Below are 18,484 nucleotides of genomic sequence, written 5' to 3' on the forward strand. Positions count from 1 at the left end.
GATATTATTACTGAATATAGAATTCTGGCTGATAGGTTTTTTTCAGCAATTAAGCATCACTCAACTTTCTTCCTTTTTTTTACATTGCTAAATCTAGGAAGATTTATTTGCTAATTACCACATTGAGATGGAAATAATAAGCTGATAAAAATATTTTGGCAATACATTAATTAATTACAAAACACAATCAGGACTGTTTCTCAATTCGTGTATATTAAGATCCAAATATGTACCAAGCATTGCTGTGAGATGGTGGAAAAACATGTATGCTCCTGCAATAAATCTCCACTGTCATGGAAGGGTGAGGTGCAGTCTCTTTGTGACAGAGGGAACCTCATGCTTGCTTGTGACAGAACAAAGACTAGAATAAACAGAATGAGTACCTGTCTTTCCTGGCTGGTCACTTGGCCCTATAGCACCTTGATTATTGAAACATTTTAACCCCATATACTCTGACAAAATGACTTGAGCTAAACAAAATACATCAGCTGTTTTGAGAGTGATGGTGCCCTTATGAGTGAATCATAAGAGTATACATCACTCAAATAATTATAAAGAGTGATTTATCCTAACTGTTTAATTTTCTCCTGAGATGAATGTGGGATGGATGGCATTTGAGGGGCCAATCATCTATAAAAGGACCTAAAAAGTCCAACATTGGAATCTCCCTTTTTAGGCCTTGGAAACTATCCGGGCCTCTTGTGACTCCCACATGACAAGTAATATCTTAAACAGCCTTCAGCTCCACCTCAGCTGGAATGAGGGTTCTGAAAGTAATGCACTTGAGTGGCAGCTTCGAAGTTTTTGTCCATTAGTCCTGACATCTGGGTATTCTCAGATTGTTTCTGTTGTCTGCTTTTTTCCCCCTGTGCATGATTCATACATCACTGTTTCTTTGCATGTATTGTAATTTTTAATAGAAATAAATGGACATTTTAGACATTGTAACAACTCTGGATACTGAGTCTTCACTTTGCCTCTCCACCTCAAGGCTTACTGCTGTTTGCTTATTTATTTGTCTACTGGTTTGGTTGTATTATTTTAGTGAAGTCTATTTTCCCCACGGTGTAAAGCTTCTGATGTCATTCTTCAGAGTGTGCAGCCTTGGTCATGTATACAATAACCTTGAGATGACAGTGATTTTAGCAGAGCTTGTTTGTTTCTTTTCTTGATCTTTCTGTTAAGCTGTTTGCCTCTGTTGGAATCATAACCAGTGCTTAGCTTCTACTGATTCCCAATCAATTCCTCTATTGGTCTCAACAGTACCCTATTGAAAAAAATTTAATTGCTCCACTGTCTGATCAAATTAAATCCAGGCCCCTTTTCAGTTTTCAAAGCTCAGGAACTCTATTAGGCTTTGCCTGTGTTCCCCGCTCCACACTGCAGTCTGGAAACTGTCTCAAGGCCACCAGATGGGGCAATCAGAAGGCTCACTCACCCTCTTTGCATCTCATTTCAAAGGGATCACTGTCCTTTGTTGCCTAAATCTAGTATCTTAAAACCTTTTTTTATTCCATCTTTTTGGGGAGGATGCTTCAGGCAGTAACATAAATCTGGTTTGTGTTATTTTGTCTTGGCTAGAAGCAGAAATCTAGAAACCCTTTATTAATTTCTAGATGTCTCTCTGAATCCAGTAAATAAAATGATATTAGACCTATATGCTAATAAGAAAATAAAAAAGCATACATAGTAAAGTACTTTTATGCATAAATAAAGAAAGTATCTGGATGTATACATCATTTAAATATATTAAAGTCATATGCAAATAGCAGCTCCAGATAAATTCTAATGTCTCCCAGTTTGTAGCACTCTGTGGAAAGATCACAGTCAAAGTAAGAAAAGGGATTTGGTGATCATGTAGAACATTCAAGAAGAACATGCCTAACTGTCTCAAATTTCTTCTTTGTGATGCGATCTCTCTCCTTCCTTTCTTCCCTTCCTCTCTCCCTCTAAAACTGTAATACCTGAAGATGGCTTTTGAGTTAAAAGGAAGACTAGTTAAAGTATTTATGTTATTGGCAAAAAAATTGGCTTCACTTAAAGAGTACCTCCTTAAATAAAATAATGACATGAAAGAATAACATATTCAGTATTTCAAAATGTTCCTGTTTTAAAAACCAAACAAAAGTCTGTGACTACTGAACTTTCATAGTTCTCTTTTTACCAGATGCTGGAAAACATTGAAACCAAACCAATTCCTCAGAAATGTGTTCCTAACCACAACTCCATGTAGGCAGACAAACAGAATTTATGTCAGTTCCTGGAAAAGAAAGGCTTAGGAGCCACATTTAACCATTTCACCTCTCTTGTTTATTTGTTCTTGATCTGTTTCACTTCTTCAAAAACAGTGAAGGCCAGTCAGACACATCAGTTCTCCTCCCCCTTCTGTGCTGATTGTGATCCTGGGTTCTCACTGCTCTGCTCTGGATTTTTTTAGAGGCCTTTCTCTGGCTACTCAGCTGCAGAGTTCTGGTGGCTTTAACTAAGGGAAATATGACTTCAACACCTGGAATCTTAAGTGCCATAGCAAAGTTCTTATTTCTCAACTATGTCCAGAAAAATTGGTTCTGTCTAGGTTTTTCCTATAACAATCTGATTCAAATTAAGACAGAAACTGTTAAGTAGGCAAACTGCCCCCTTCATGTTGTATTTTGGGACTTCCCCTCTCATTGTTTCCAGTTCTGGGGGGCCCTCTACTATAAGTATCCCATTCTAGAGGATGCCTTCTCTCAGCACAGCCAAGTTGCAGTACAGGGAAAGTTGAGGTGCCACCTCTGTGTGTGGCTATCACTATAATAGGTAAGTTTGGGGGGTGATGGGTGGTCATGTCCTGCCATGGGGACAGGACAGGCAAGACAGGACAGCACAGCCTGAAGACTAAAAGAAGAATGAAAGACATCTGCCCACAAAAGCTAAAGGAGGGTCTGGATGACTTTGCTCTCCCAAGTCCAGTCCTTCCTGATTCCAAGATGCATTCCCCATTTTCATTTATGAGACAACTCTGAAGCTGTTCAATCATTATCTTCCGCTAGTTACCAAGTTTTCTGACCTAAGCTAGATGCTGAGTTGGTTCCTATCACATGACACAAAGTTGCTCTCACATCTGTTTCACTTCAATGTGACCTTCGGTTATTTTTTTTAAAAATCCATGCTAATTGCTTAAAGGATGTTAATGATGTAAGAGTTTTTATGTTTTCAAAGTTATGAGTTAGACAAGTGCTGTCCAATAAAAATATAATGTGAACCTCATATGTGATTTAAAATGACCTAGTAGTACATTTGAAAAACTAAAAAGAAACAGGTTAAATTCATTTTAATAATGTATTTTATTCCATCCACTATATTCATTGCATTATTATTTCAACATGTAATCAATAAAAAATAATGAGATATTCTGAATTCTTTTTTCACACTAAGTCTTCAGAATTTTATGTATTTCACATTTGTACACACACCTCAATATGGACTAGCCACATTTCACGTCCTCAACAGCCACATGTGGTTGGTGGCTATTGGACAGCACAGTTCTGGTGGCTTTAACTACCAGAAATAAATTTAATAGTGAGAATCTAAAATGCCACAGCAATCCAATAGACCTATTTTAGGGAAAGTAGGGCTATATGGTAACCTTCACATGGTATTACACTACAGAGGAAGACCCTCTATTCCTTTGTAAGGTGCAGCCTCTAATGACAGGGCATTTATCCAAAACTAAGAAGACAAGTAAGATAGCAACAATGACACTCATTATTTGCTCAAAAAATTCAATTGTATGTCTATTACCTAGAACTATGCTAGAAGTATACATTTAAAAGCAAAAACATTCTCTACATTCATTGAAATTTCTATCTCTTGAAGAAGAGAACTATTTATCAGAATTACAGAAATAATTGTGCTAAGTGTTATGGAGGAAAGGCAGTCAAAGAGAGGTGAAAGAGAGTAGAGCAGATACTGAGACTTGTTCTGCTCTGGAGTTTGGGAAAGCTTTCTTGGTGTGAGGATGTTTGAGCTACGATTTGGAAGATATGTAAGTGCTTACAGGCAAAAAGGAGGGGGAAACCTCCCAGAGGAAGAAAGAGAACGTGCAAAGGTGGCAGGAAGCATGGCTCATTTAGGAATCTGAAACAAGCCCCAGGGAACTGAAGTGCAGAAAAAGATAGAGAAAGAAGTACAGCAAGGGGCAGAATGTGTAGGCAAGGACCAGACCATTCCCAGCATGTTAGACCAGGTTACACATGTTTCCCAAGAGTATTAGAAACTCATGGTTGGATTTTAATCAAGGGAGATGATGTAATCAGGTTTCAGTTTTGAAAAACCATTCTGATTACAGTGTAGAAAATGTTCTGAGGAGGATAAGAAGTGTCTGTGGGGAGACCCATCAGGGTACCACTGCAGTAATCTTGACAGGAGACTGTTTTGGCCACATGAAAGTGGTGGCAGTAGAGGTGGAGAGAAGCAAACAACTTTGAGAACTGTCAGGAAGGTAAGAGAGCCAGATATTTGTCAAGGGGTGTAGGGGATGGTTCTAATCATTGCATTAGAACAAGCATAAAGATTAGACTTAGAGAGAAAGTTCATGTCAAGTTTTAGGGGTCCAAGAGATGGTCATGGTGCAAATATCAGGTAGGTATTAAGATATAAGAGTCTGGAGATCAGAAGAAAGGTCAAGACCAAAGATGATTTTGAAATCATCTGTGTACACTTTGTTCTCTGGCTGCCCTGGCCTGTTACTTCCTTAAAGGTGCCATGCTCGAGTGCCTTTGCATGCATTGCTCCATCTGCCCAAATCCTTCCTCTCCCATTTGCTTAGTGATTCCCTACTTTCCCTTAGATTCCAGATCAGTTGTCCTCTCCTCAGGGTTACAATTCCTGACCCCCATGCCAATGTAGACTGTTACAGCACCATATACTTCACCCCTGTGGAGTGACACTTGGAGCAATTACCAATTACAGATTTATATTTATTTGCATACAATAACAACTGTCTGTGTTACTAGAATACAAGAACAGGGCCAAGTCTTTTCTTTTTTATTAGATAGACTTATTTTTTTAGAGTAGTTTTAGGTTCACAAAAAAGTGCAGAAAGTACAGAGTTCTTATATGTTGTCTCCCCCCTGCATACACACAACCTTCCCCTCATCAGCCTCCTGCACCTGAATGGCACATTTGTTGCATTGATGAATTAACACCTAATATTGGTAGTTTACATTAGGGTTCATGCTTTGTGTTGTATATTTTGGGGATTTTGACAAATGTATAATGTCACATCCACCACTACAGTATCATACAGAATAGTTTCGGTGCCCTAAAAACCCCATATGTTCTACTTGTTCATCTCCCTCTTCTGGCCCCAACAACCACTGATATTTTTAATGTCTCCATAGTTTTTTCTTTTCTAGAATGTAATATAGTTGACATTATACAATATGAGACCTTTTTAGAATGGCTTTTTCCACTTAGTACTGTACATTTAAGGTTCTTCCATGTCTTTTTTACAGTTTGGTAGCTTATTTCTCTTGAGTGCTGGATAATATTTCGTTGTCTAGATGTACCAGAGTTTATTTATCCATTCACTTACTGAAGAACATTTTGTTTTTTTCCAAGTTTGGGCAATTATGGATAAAGCTGTAGGGAACCATTTTGTTTGGTGTGGAAATGTAGCTCAGCCTCCACGTAGAAAACCAGTGGGGAGTGAGTGGCACACAGGACAATACCCACAAAGAGGTTTTCCTGTGGGGAATCAGGCCTGCATTTTACCTAGACTGCTATGAGACTTGCTTTTGCTAAAACTCCCTCACTGTGAATTGAGGCAGAAGGGCTTACTTACTGCAACTTCCTAAAATCTGAGTTAAACCTCCCAAGTATTGAGTGTGACCAGTTCAACCACTTTTCCCCTTGGTCCACAACATCCTTCTCTTTGAAGTAATTAGCAACATTCTTTCCTTTGTTATCTGTAAAAGGTAATCCCCTGCAGTGAACCTGTGCATAGTAAATGAGGACTACCCTCCATGTAATGTACCCAGAGAAGCAATAAAAGCTTGTCTAGGCAGGGAGTGGAGGGCTCTGGCCCTATCACTCTCTCACTCAGAGAGCGGCCATACTGTACCTTTTTCTCCACAGGACTTCTGTAGTAAATGTGTATTTGTTCTCTAGCCACATCATACATGGATCCTGCAGGTCAGAATCTACCACATAAAGCTACTGTAAATATTTGTCTGCAGATTTTTGTGTAGACATAGGTTTTCATCTCTTTTAGGTAAATATCAAACAGCACAATTGCTGGATCATATGTGATCATTTAAAATCACATATGAGATAAGACTATGTTCTCAGTTTTAAAAAATTTTTTAAATTATTTTTCAAGTACAGTTTTCTGCCTTTACTCCCTTCCCAGCTCACCCCCCTGTACTCCCCACCTCCCTCCCATTTCCACCCCCCTTAGCTGTTGTCCATGTGTCCTTTATACTAGTTCCTCTAAAAGAGAAACCAACAGACTGTCTTCCAAAGTGGCTGTACAATTTTGCATTCCCAACAGCACTGAATGAGAGTTCCTGTTGTTCTACAACCTCTCCAGCATTTGGTGTTGACAATGTTTTGGATTTCAGCTGTTCTAAAAAGTATGCCCTGGTATCTCATTGTTGTTTTAATTTGCAGTTCCATAATGTATGAATTTGAGAATCTTTTTATATGCCTATTTGTCATCTGTATACATTCTTTGGTGAGTTGTCGGTTCAAGTTTTTTACCCATTTTTTTGCCTTTCAATTTTTTTAATTAAAATTTTTTTGTTGCATTTTCCATTACCATTTAATCCCCTTATACGCTCCTCTCCCTCTATCCTGCAATCACCCTACTGTTGTCCATGTCCATGAGTCCTTTTTTGTTTTTGCTCAATCCCCCACTCCCTAAATTCCCCCACTCTTAGCTGTTGTCCTGCTCTCTATCTTGCTTTTTTAGGTCAGTTCATCAGATTTCTCATATGAGTGAAGTCATATGGTATTTGTCTTTCTCTGACTGGCTTATTTCACTTAGCATAATGTTCTCCAGGCCCATCCATACTGTCCCAAAAGGTAAAATTTTCTTTTTTATGGTTGAGTAGTATTGTTCAAGTGTTTTACCCATTTTTAAGTTGGCTTGTTCATTTTCTTATTGTTGAGTTCTGAGAGTTCTTTGTATATTCCAAGTTTGCTTTTGTTCATCACCATCTCCCTGTATCTAGAATTATAGTTAGTAGGAGTTGAGTAAATGTATACTAAGTGAATGAAGAAGTGAAAGCAAATTCGCAGATAATTCAAGCTGTGAATAAAGATTACTTATTGAAATAGAGACTATAAGACTGAGATGAGACTATCTAGAACCAAAATTTTGAGGATTTCCCTCATTGATTGGCTGAATAGAAGAGACTATTCAAATGGTTACAAAACATAAGGAAAAAGGCTCAACCTCATTAGTTACCAAAGAAATATAGATTAAAACCACTGTAAAATACTACTACACACCCACCAAAATGGCTAACATGCTTGAAAAGGATGAAAATATCAAGTGTGGGTAAGGATTGAGGGCAACTAAAATGTTCATGCAACCAACTTGGAAAACTGATTTGTGGTTGTCAACTAAGGCTGAATATATTGTTTGTGACCTAGCAATTTCACTATTAGATATATACCAATGGATTGATACATAGAACTTTATGATTCTATTTATACAAAAATTAAAAGCAGGATAAATCTATCTATTGCATTAAAAGCCAGGATATCATTTACTTTGTAGTGACTTGGAGGAGGACTTAGGTTGGGATGATTGTAAGATTCTGCTATTTTTTGATCTGGGTGTTGGTATGCTCAATTTGTGATGATTCATTAAACTGTTCACTTTATGCTTTGTGAGTTTTACTGCATGCACTAAAACTTTATTTAAAAAGAAAAAGATAAATAGTTTTTGGAGTCCTCAAAAAAAAAGAAGTAAAGCTCTTTTTCTACCCATTCCATGTCTGAAAGAGTGTGAGTCCATGGGCTATTATACAAGCAAAGGAACCTGTTTATAAAAACTTGTCACACATTTTAAATGTGGGTGCTTTAAACTGGAATGTAATCCTGTTGTCAGGAAAAAATTAATGGTCATGAAAGATTAAAATATTTTGGAAATTCTCTAGAATATTTAATGGGTCATGAGAGAAAACACAGGGACCTCCAAACTGTGTTCTACTTGATTCTTATCAAGGTAAACTTTTTTAGCTGAGGCAATTATAACATATAAATAAAATGATTTATTTGCCTGGATGCTCACTCTGGTTTTTGAAAATCCATTGTTGAGGAATATTAAAGTCATGAGTAGCTCTCAGCTGAGCTTTAGGTAGTTGCTTAGAAATGCTGTGATATTTTCTACCACTGAAACAGGGTTGAACATGGAAGGTTATCCATGGGGCTGGTTAGTTTCTCCACAGCTCTCTTCACTCCCTGGAGAGAGGTCACTAGATGACTGTTAGTGTCTTGATTTGTAGAATTAGGGTCAAACAATGAAATTCTATACTAGGAAGAAGGATTTAATAAAGGGAACATTAAAATTTTCATCAAAAGAAGTTATCTGTATTCTACTTCTGCTACTTACTGTTTGACCATGGACAATTACCCATCACACTTTCTGAACCTCAGTATTCTCATCTACAACATGGGGGTGGTTCACTGGTTTGATAAGAGGGATAATGACCTCACATATTGAAAGCATTTAGCATGTAGGAGGTACTCAATAAATGTCTTTGTTCCTTTAATAATAATTCAGAAGTGAGATGAAAACACATTATAATTTGGACTTCTGGCCAAGATGGAGGCATAGGCAGAGACACTGTGCCTCCTTGCACAACAAAATTTAAGGACAACAAAGATTTAGAAAGAAAAACACAACCAGAACAGACAGAAAGTTGAACTGTACTGAAGTCCAACAACAAGGAACCATTTATCCAGACCAGTAAGAGAGGTGGAGTCGGCGGCTGCAGAGAGGGGTCCTGGCAGGAAGAGGCAGTGGTTAGCAGAACTGGGTGTGGGGAGGAATTGAGCAAATTCAGTGAGATGTGCAAGGTGGTTGGCTGACTGCAGACACACATTTGTGTGCAGATAAATCAGGCAAAAAAATGGACAGTGAGACAGACTGCGAAACCCAGGGCCCCAGCAATGAGAAATAAAGCCTAAAAGCACTGATTGAAAAAACTTTCTGGGGGTAGAGGTGCCAGAAGAGGCTCACAACTTCAGAGTTTGTTAGCGAGACCCACAGGGTCCTAGAATGTACACAAGCCCATCCACCCAAGAACCAGCACCAGAAGGGCCCAATTTACTTGTAGGAAGTAGCAGAGGGGACCAAAATCTGAGAAAGAGTGGAACAAGCCCCATTGCTACCTCTCTGGCCTTGCCCCCACATATATAGTGTCATAACCCAGTGACTGGGTTGCCCGACACTGGTGAACACCTAAAGCTCCACCCCTTATATATAACTGGTAGCAACAGACTAAAACATTATGGCTCAAGCAGAAGAACAAATCAAAGCCCCAGAGCCAATACTTTTAAGCAACCAAGAGATAGCCAACCTATCAGATACACAGTTCAAAACACTGGTGATTAGGATGCTCACAGAACTGTTGATTTTGGTTACAAATTAGATGAAAAAATGAAGGCTACACTAAGTGAAATGAAGGAAAATGGACAAGGAACCAAAAGTGATAGAACAAAAACTGGACTCAAATCAATGGAGTGATTTGAGTCCAGTTTTCCTTCCAGAAGGAAGAAAGAAACAACCAAACAAAAAAGAATAAAGAAACAAGAATTCAAAAAAATGAGGAGAGGTTTAGGAACCTTCAGGGCATCTTTAAATGTTCCAACATCCAAATTATAGGGGTACCAGAAAGAGAAGAGGAAGAGCAATAAGTGGAAAACTTATTTGAACAAATAATAAAGGAGAACTTCCCCAATCTGGCAAAGGAAATAGACTTCCAGGAAGTCCAGGAAGCTCAGACAGTCACAAAGAAGTTGGATCCAAGGAGGAACACAATAAGGCACATCGTAATTACATTACCCAAAATTAAAATGAAAGAGAGAATCCTAGAAGCAGCAAGAGCTAAGGGAACAGTCACCTACAAAGGACTTCCCATCAGACTGTCAGCTGATTTCTCAGAAGAGACCTTACAGGCAAGAAGGGGCTGGAAAGAAGTATTCCAAGTCATGAAATCCAAAGACCTACAACCAAAATTGCTCTATCCAGCAAAACTTTCATTTAGAATGCAAGGGCAGATAAAGTGCTTCTCAGATAAGGTCAAGTTCAAGGAGTTCATCATCACCAAGCCCTTATTATATGAAATGTTAAAGGGACTTATCTAAGAAAAAGGAGTTAAAAAAAATATGAACAATGAAAGGACAGCAAACTCACAGTTATTAACAACCACACCTAAAACAAAAGCAGACTAAGAGGACAGCTAGATCAGGAGCAGAACCATAGAAATGGAGATCACATGGAAGGTTAGCAACAGGGGAGTGGGAGGAGGAGAGAGGAGGAGAAGGTGCAGAGAATAAGTAGTATAGACAGTGGGGAGAAAATAGGGGGAGGGCAAGAGTAGTGTGGGAAATGTAGAAAGTAAAGAACTTATGACACGTGGACATGAACTAAAGTGGGGGAAGGTGGGTGGGAGGGGGTTTGCAGGGTGGAGAGGTATAAAAAGGGAAATGGGATGACTGTAATACCATAATCAATAAAATATATTTAAAAATAAAATTAAAAAATAAAACACATTATAATTTATATATATTTTTTCAGTAAACACAAAGTATTTGTTCATAGATTTGTTGAATATATAACTTATTAATGATGTAATATAGTGAAAAGTGATTCACCTTCACAGAACTTTGGTTCAAATCCTGCCCACCATTTACTAAATATTTGATATTAAATAAATTACTTGAGGTATCTAAAATTTAATTTTTTCATCACAAAATGTTCCTAGTTATTCCACAGGCTATTATGACAGTTCAGAGTGATGTAGGTACTGGTCAGGGGTCTTTGCTTGCAAGTGGAATATTCCTTGACAGAAGCCACAAGGGGAAGTATATTGGCTCTTGCCACCAAATTTAGGCAAGAGCAGAGATGATCTGGTCTTGGGGATAACTGCTGCTGTGGACACTCTAAGTGCCTCTGTCTCTTGGATTAATTGTTAACATATCTATTTGTCTAAAACAGATACCATAAAAGGGATCCAGCCTAGAGTCTCCATGCTTAACATCTGGATTATAAATGCTGTCTCCTTTGAGAGTTTTCATGGCCGCCTGACCATGCTTCTCAAAGGTAAACTGTGACTCTCTGCTACCTCTCTTTTCTTTCACCATGGGTGTTGGTGTGGTTATCACGACAGCTCTTCCCTACCTCTCCGAAATGGAGGAAATTGAAGCAATCTTGAGCTTTTTTGGAGTGACTTGATTCATTACTTTTTTGTCTTCTAAAGGCAAGGGTTAGTTCTCCGAGGATGAATTGTTGAAAGACTAAGATATGGGATACCTTTCAGGCATCTTGGAGTTAGAGATTGGCCATCAATCCCAATATGTTTAGTTATGTTCTCTCCCTTATGCAGATAAATCCAAGTCAACCTGTTTATTTTTTATGCATATGAGAACTACATATGTATATATACACACTTACATATATTCATGTCTATTTATTATGTATAAATGCATAGTGAATACTTTTTCCACTGGAACATTAAAGTCCTGAAACTTACTAGTCCTTATTAACTCATTATTCCCTGAAGCATATTTAAAAGCACATGATTTGAGTCTAGAAAAAATGTGACTTTCAATCCTGGTTTCATTACTGAGCAGCTGATATTTTAGGTTAACTTCTCATTTAGTTTTGGTTTCCCTAAAGAATTATATTATATTCTGTCTGATTTGTTCCGCAAGCCCTAGGAGGTATTAAAAAACTATAATTTATGCAGAGACATGGGGTGCATATATAATTGCTTATTATTTTATTATTTATTTGTATGTTCACTCTGGCTAGGACCATGCTCTTCCAGAAAAGTGGACATCCCAAACTGCTATAAGTAATCAACAATATGTAAAAGTACAAAGCAAAATGTATTAGTCATCTGTGTCTGTTGTAACAAAATACCATAGACTTAAACAACAGAAATTAATTCTCACATTCTGGAGGCTGGAAATCAGATCAGAGTTCAGATGATTTGGTTTCTGGTGAAGACTCTTCCTGGCTGTAGATGGGCACGTTTGCTGCATCCTCACATAGCCTTTCCTCAGTGTGTGCTCAGAGAGTGAGTGAGCAGGCTCTCTGGTATCTTTTCCTATATGGACACTAATCCTATCAGATCAAGGCCTCACCTTCATGACTATTTAACCTCATGACCCTTTTTTAGGTTCTATCTCCAAATACAGCCACTTTGGTATTAGGCCTTCATCATATGACTTTTAGAGAGACACAATTTAGTCCATAGCACAAAACAAAATAAAACAAAACTAACCTAAGATTGAATATAAACAGAAACTAATAAATCCAACTGTATGTCAAGTTATTACATAACCACACAGAAAAAAAAACAATTAAATTTGGGTTTGAAATGGGTGCTCTGATTGTGCAGCCTTAATGGTATATGAGGGAAAAAACTACAAAGAAATCTTGAATTCACTTAGTGGTTTCGTTATTTGAAGTTGTACTGATTTAGTGATATCAGAACTATTTTCTGTACAATGCAACACTGTTATGCTATGTGTTGTTGGGAGTCAGGTTCCTCACTGTGGAGAAAGAGAAATATAAAAATCGTGGGGGGAGGTGAGAAAGAAGAGCTGTAGTTGTCTAGTGTGAGTTCATGTTTGTTTAATCTAATCCAATGAAAGGGTCTATATGCCTTTTCCAATATCATTTAAATACCTAGCACACAAATCTTAGTGTCTAAATACTAGTTTCTATTTTTAAAAAACCAAACCTCCTTAAAGAAATAGCTGATTGCAGGTCTGGGGCAGGTGAATTTGAAACCCTTCTGTGTCAGATTACTTATTAACTACAAAGGGGAAAGATACCTTTGCAATGAAGAAATCTTATAGCCACCCCTTAACTGAGTTAGCATCACAAATAGTGGGATAAATTTACATCTGTGCCCCACTGCTGTGGTGCAATGGGGAAAATAGGCATCACCTTTGTAGTATTCTTAAAACACAAACACAATGTACAGCCATAAAAACATTTTCTTTCTTTGTTGACTTATTCTATGAGCTTTTTTCTATTTTAAATTTTTTCATTTTAATTTTTTACTTTTTAAAACTTTTTGTTAAAAACTGAGACACAAACACACATATTAGCCTAGGCCTACACAGGGTCAGAATCTCCAATATCACCTCCACATCCTGTCCCACTGGAAGTTCTTTGGGGGCAATAACGTGCATGAAGTTGTCATATCCTATGATAACAATGTATTTTTTTGGATACCCCTTGAAGAGCTTGTCTGAACTTCTTCCGGAGGAGGTATCACTCTTTTCAGAAATATATCTATGTGCTTTCCTTGGTTTATTTCTTCTTTCTATCATAGATTTGCTTTTAAGCAGATAACGCACCGTGAACGTTCTTTTCTATTAATGAAAACCTTTTGCTGATGCTGGTAGTACTGATCCAGGAACCATGCTTCAAGAATCATGGATTTAAATATATAGAAGTGGGCACTTAGGTGAAGGTGTAGAAGCAAGAAAGTAGAATAGGTATGTGCAAGTAAGATGGGCCAGGCAGGATTTTGTAGAATGGTGAATGCCATGTGCAAGAGTTCAAACTTTATCTGGATAGGCAATGGGAGCCATACAATATTTTGAGTCAATGAGTAAAATTTAAAACACTATCACCTAAAAATGAATGAAGTGCTGATACATGCTGTAACATGAATAGACTGTGAAAATATTATACTGAACCAAAGAAGACAGCCACATATTATGATTCCATTTATGTGAAACATCTGGAGTCAGCAAATCCATAGAGACAGAAAGCAGATTAGTGAGTGCCAGGGGTTGGGGGAGGTGGAGTGGGGAATGATTGCTTAATGGATGTAAAGTTTCCTTTCAAGGTGATAAAAATGTTCTAGAACTAGATAGTGGTTATAGTTGCACAACATTGTGAATATACTAAATATCACTAATGCTCAATTTTATGTTGTGAATTCACTATAATAAAAAGGTAAATTTTTACAAAATTAGGTTACATCACAGGAAAATACTTTGGATATAATGTTAAGAGATAAAAGATAAAAATTGTATATAGAGAGTAATTATAACTATTCCAAGATGCAATTTTATACATTGAAAAAAAGATCAGAACTTACTGTTAGTTCTTTGTGTGTGTGTTTATATATGTGTTTTGAATGATGAAAATGTGATTTCCCACATCAGAGTTTTTCTTAATCTTCAATAAGCAACCAGATATTACTTATATAATTTTTTACCCTCATCTGAGAACATTTTTCATTGCTTTTAGAGAGAGAGAGAGAGAAAAAAGAAAGGAAGGGAGAGACAGAAATATGGATGCAAGGGAAAAGGATCAATAGGTTGCCTCCTCTATGCTCCCAGACTGGGGATTGTATGAGCCAGGACCAGGGACCAAACCCGCAACCTTGGCATGTGTCCTGACCAGGAATTGATCCCACAGCCTTTTGGTTATGGGACAATGCTCTAACCAACTCAGCCAAACCAGCCAGGGCCACTAATATAATTTTTAAAAGTGTTTTCAAAGAGGAGGAAAAGGATAGCACCAGCTCTAGTATAACTTCAAGAATAACTGAGCTTTGTCTAGAAAGGCAGGAGTGAGCCTGAGTTTTGGGACAGATATGTGTCTTAGGCACTGAAACTGGAGGAGTCAGACTGGATTAATTTAGGATGGCACCAAATGAGGAAATAAGCAGTTTCTTAAGCAGAAGTGGTAACTATCTACCCAAAACACCAAAGTTTCCTCTAGAGACCTCCTCCATGGTATCCAGCCTCTTCTCTTTTACTTCTCTTTGGTTTTCCTTCTTCATTCAGCTGTTAGTGTGTTCTATGGATTTCCTTTGTTTATTCATTAATTTCACCTGCAAATATTTATTGAGCATCTACTCTGTGCCCTGGGACAGCATGTGTATCTGTGTAGCTAAGTTGTGAGCACACAGGCTTGTTCTTCTGGCCAGCTGAGGCTAGTTTAGCACACCAGACTTTTATATTATTCCTCTCTTTCATTTTCTAGATACAATCATTTTTTTCTTCCTGGTTTGAGCTTCAGCCCCCTCTCTCAATTCCCTTGGACAGTGAGGAAGCAATGCCTTTTTTGTTTCACTTCTTTAGACTATATCCTGAGTCAGGCTAGCTATTGCAGTCCAGAGAAGGTTCTGGACATCCTGATGCTGTGGTCAAGCAAACCTTCCCCAAGTGGTCCCTTGTAGTAGCCTTGCTATTTTATTCTGAATGACCATCTCTGCTTCTCCACCAACTGCTTCTCTCTAGTTCCACTGCTTTTTGGTTACTAGCTTAAACCTTATAGACCATGTCTTTTCTGCTTTGGATCTGGATCTATTATTTCTAATTTTTTATTTTTTAATGATTATTACCCTCTCCTTACAACATTAATGTGGCCCCAATCCACATATATATTCATGAATTCTCACTTTGTAGCCATAGCCATAGGGGTTTGGGGAAGCAGTCTATTTCTTCAAAGGGTCACAGTCAGAGGTAAACTCAGCCTGTAAGCTTCCTGATGCCAGGGCCTCCTTGTTGACATTTTGCATCTCTAGCTCCTGGACTCGTGCTAGTCACATAGTGGGTACCTGATTAATATTTGGAGGAACAGAGTCAGAGCCAGTATTATGCACTATGGGTGGTGAATTCGGGACAAAGAAAAAGTTATCTGAACATTGTATTAGAGTTCTATAGAGAATCAGAATCAGTGGGATTTGTATCTATTTTATAAAAAGATTTTTTTTTGAAGTTAGCCTATGCGATTGTGGGGGCTGGTAAGTTGCAAATCTGTTGGTTGGGCAAGTAGACAGAAAACTCAGGGAAGACTTTTAATTCAACTCTGAAAGCTAGCTGCTAGGAAAATTCTCTCTTTCTTCAAGGAGGTCAGTTGTTTTCTATGAAAGCCTCAATTGATTTGAGGAGGCCCACCCAGATTATGAAGATTAATTTGCTTTACTCAAAATCTACTGATTTATTTTTTAATATATTTTACTGATTATGCTATTACAGTTGTTCCAATTTTTCCCCCTTGTCCCCCTCTAGCCTGTACCTGCATTCCCTCCAGCAATTTCCCTACTCCCTTAGTTCATGTCCACAGGTCATGCATATAAGTTCTTAGGCTACTCCATTTCCTATACTGTTCTTAACATCTTTTGTCTATCCTGTACCTATGAATTTGTCCTTCTTAATATCTGCACCTTTTCCCCCATTCCTTCTCCCAAATGGTAACCATCCAAATGATCTCCATATCTATGACTCTGTTTTCATTATGCTTGTTTGTTTAGTTTGTTTTTTAGACTCTATTTTTGACAGTTGAGAATTTATTGCCTTTTTAAGTTCATGGTTATGATCTTCTTCTTTTTCTTAAATAAGTCTTTTTAACAGTTCTTGTAATAATGGCTTGGCGATGATGAACTCCTTTAGCTTTACTTTCCCTGGGAAATAGTTTATCTGCCCTTCTATTCCAAATGATAGCTTTGCTGGATAGAGTCATGGAGGTTGTAGGTCCTTACTTTTCATCACTTTGAATACTTCTTGCCAGTCCCTTCTTTCCTACAAACTTTCTTTTGAGAAATCAGCTGACAGTCTTATCAGATCTCCTTTGTAGGTAACTATCTGCCCTTCTCTTGCTGCTTTTACGATTCTCTCTTTATCTTTATCCTTTGGGATTTTAATTATGTGCCTTGGCATGGTCCTCTTTGGGTCCAACTTCTTTGGGATTCTCTGCGCTTCCTGGATTTGTATGTCTATTTTCTTTATGAAATTTGGGAAGTTTTCTTTTTTGTAATATATTTTTATTTTATTGATTATGCCATTACATTTGTTCTATTCCCCCCTTCATTCCCCTCCACCGTGCACACACCTCCCCCATCATCCCCCCTTCAGTTCATGAACACATGTCTCAAGTTCTTTAAATTCTATATTTCCCTTACTATTCTTATCCTCCCCCTATCTATTTTCTATCTACCGTCTATGCTACTTATTTTCTGTACCTTCTCCCCCCTTCTCCTTCTCCCACTCCCCTGTTGCTAACCCTGCATGTGATCTTCATTTCTATGGTTCACTCCTGATCTAGCTGTCCTCTTAGTTTGTTTTTGTTTTAGGTATGGTTCTTAGTAACTGTGAGTTTGCTGTCCTTTCACTGCTCATATTTTTTATCTTCTTTTTCTTAGGTAAGTCCCTTTAACATTTCATATAATAAGGGCTTGGTGATGATGAACTCCTTGAATTTGATCTTATCTGAGAAGCACTTTAACTGTCCTTCCATTTTAAAAGAAAGCTTTGCTGGATAGATCAATCTTGGATGTAGGTCTTTGGATTTCATGACTTGGAATACTTCTTTCCAGCCCCTTCTTGCCTGTAAGGTCTCTTTTGAGATATCTGCTGACAGTCTGATGGGAACTCCTTTGTAGGTGACTGTCCCCTTAGCTCTTGCTGCTTCTAGGATTCTCTCCTTCATTTTAATCTTGGCTAATATAATTATGATGTACCTTGGTGTGTTCCTTCTTGGGTCCAACTTCTTTGGGACTCTCTGAGCTTCGTGGATTTCCTGGAAGTCTATTTCCTTTGCCAGATTGGGGAAATTCTCCTTTATTATTTGTTCAAATAAGTTTTCCACTTGTGACTGTTCCTCTTCCCCTCTGGTACCCCTATAATTTGGATGTTGGAACGTTGTTTAAAGATGTCCTGGACGTTCCTAAGCCTCTCCTCATTTTTTTGAATTCTTGTTTCTTCATTCTTTTCTGTTTGGTCATTTTTTCCTTCCTTCTGGTCTGCTCCCTTGATTTGAGTCCCAGTTTCTTTTCCATTACTATTGGTTTCCTGTGCATTTCCATTCATATCAATTAGTTTAGCCTTCATATGTTCCTCTAATTTGTTACTAAAATCAACCAGTTCTGTGAGCATCCTGATCACCAGTGTTTTGAACTGTGCATTTGAAAATTTGGCTATTTCTTGGTTGCTTAGATTTATTGGCTCTGGGGCTCTGAATTGTTCTTGAGCCATGTTTTGATCTGTTCGTGCCTGTTATGTATGAGGAGAGGTGCCTTAGATGATCACCAGGGTGGGGCCACCCAGGTCACTGGTTTGTGACCCTGTATGTGGGGGTGGGGTCAGAGAGGGAGCAATGGCGGTCCTCTACACTCACCCAGTCCACCTCACCGATTGCTCCCACCTGTTTATCTGATTGCAAATGTGCCAGCCTGCCAACCTGCACTGGGGCCTGCGTGGTCTGTCCCAAAGCTCACCTCTTCACTGG

The sequence above is a fragment of the Artibeus jamaicensis genome, unplaced genomic scaffold (genome assembly GCF_021234435.1).
Source record: "Artibeus jamaicensis isolate MK-2021 breed Jamaican fruit bat unplaced genomic scaffold, CSHL_Jam_final contig_511, whole genome shotgun sequence".
In the NCBI taxonomy this organism is placed as follows: Eukaryota; Metazoa; Chordata; class Mammalia; order Chiroptera; family Phyllostomidae; genus Artibeus; species Artibeus jamaicensis.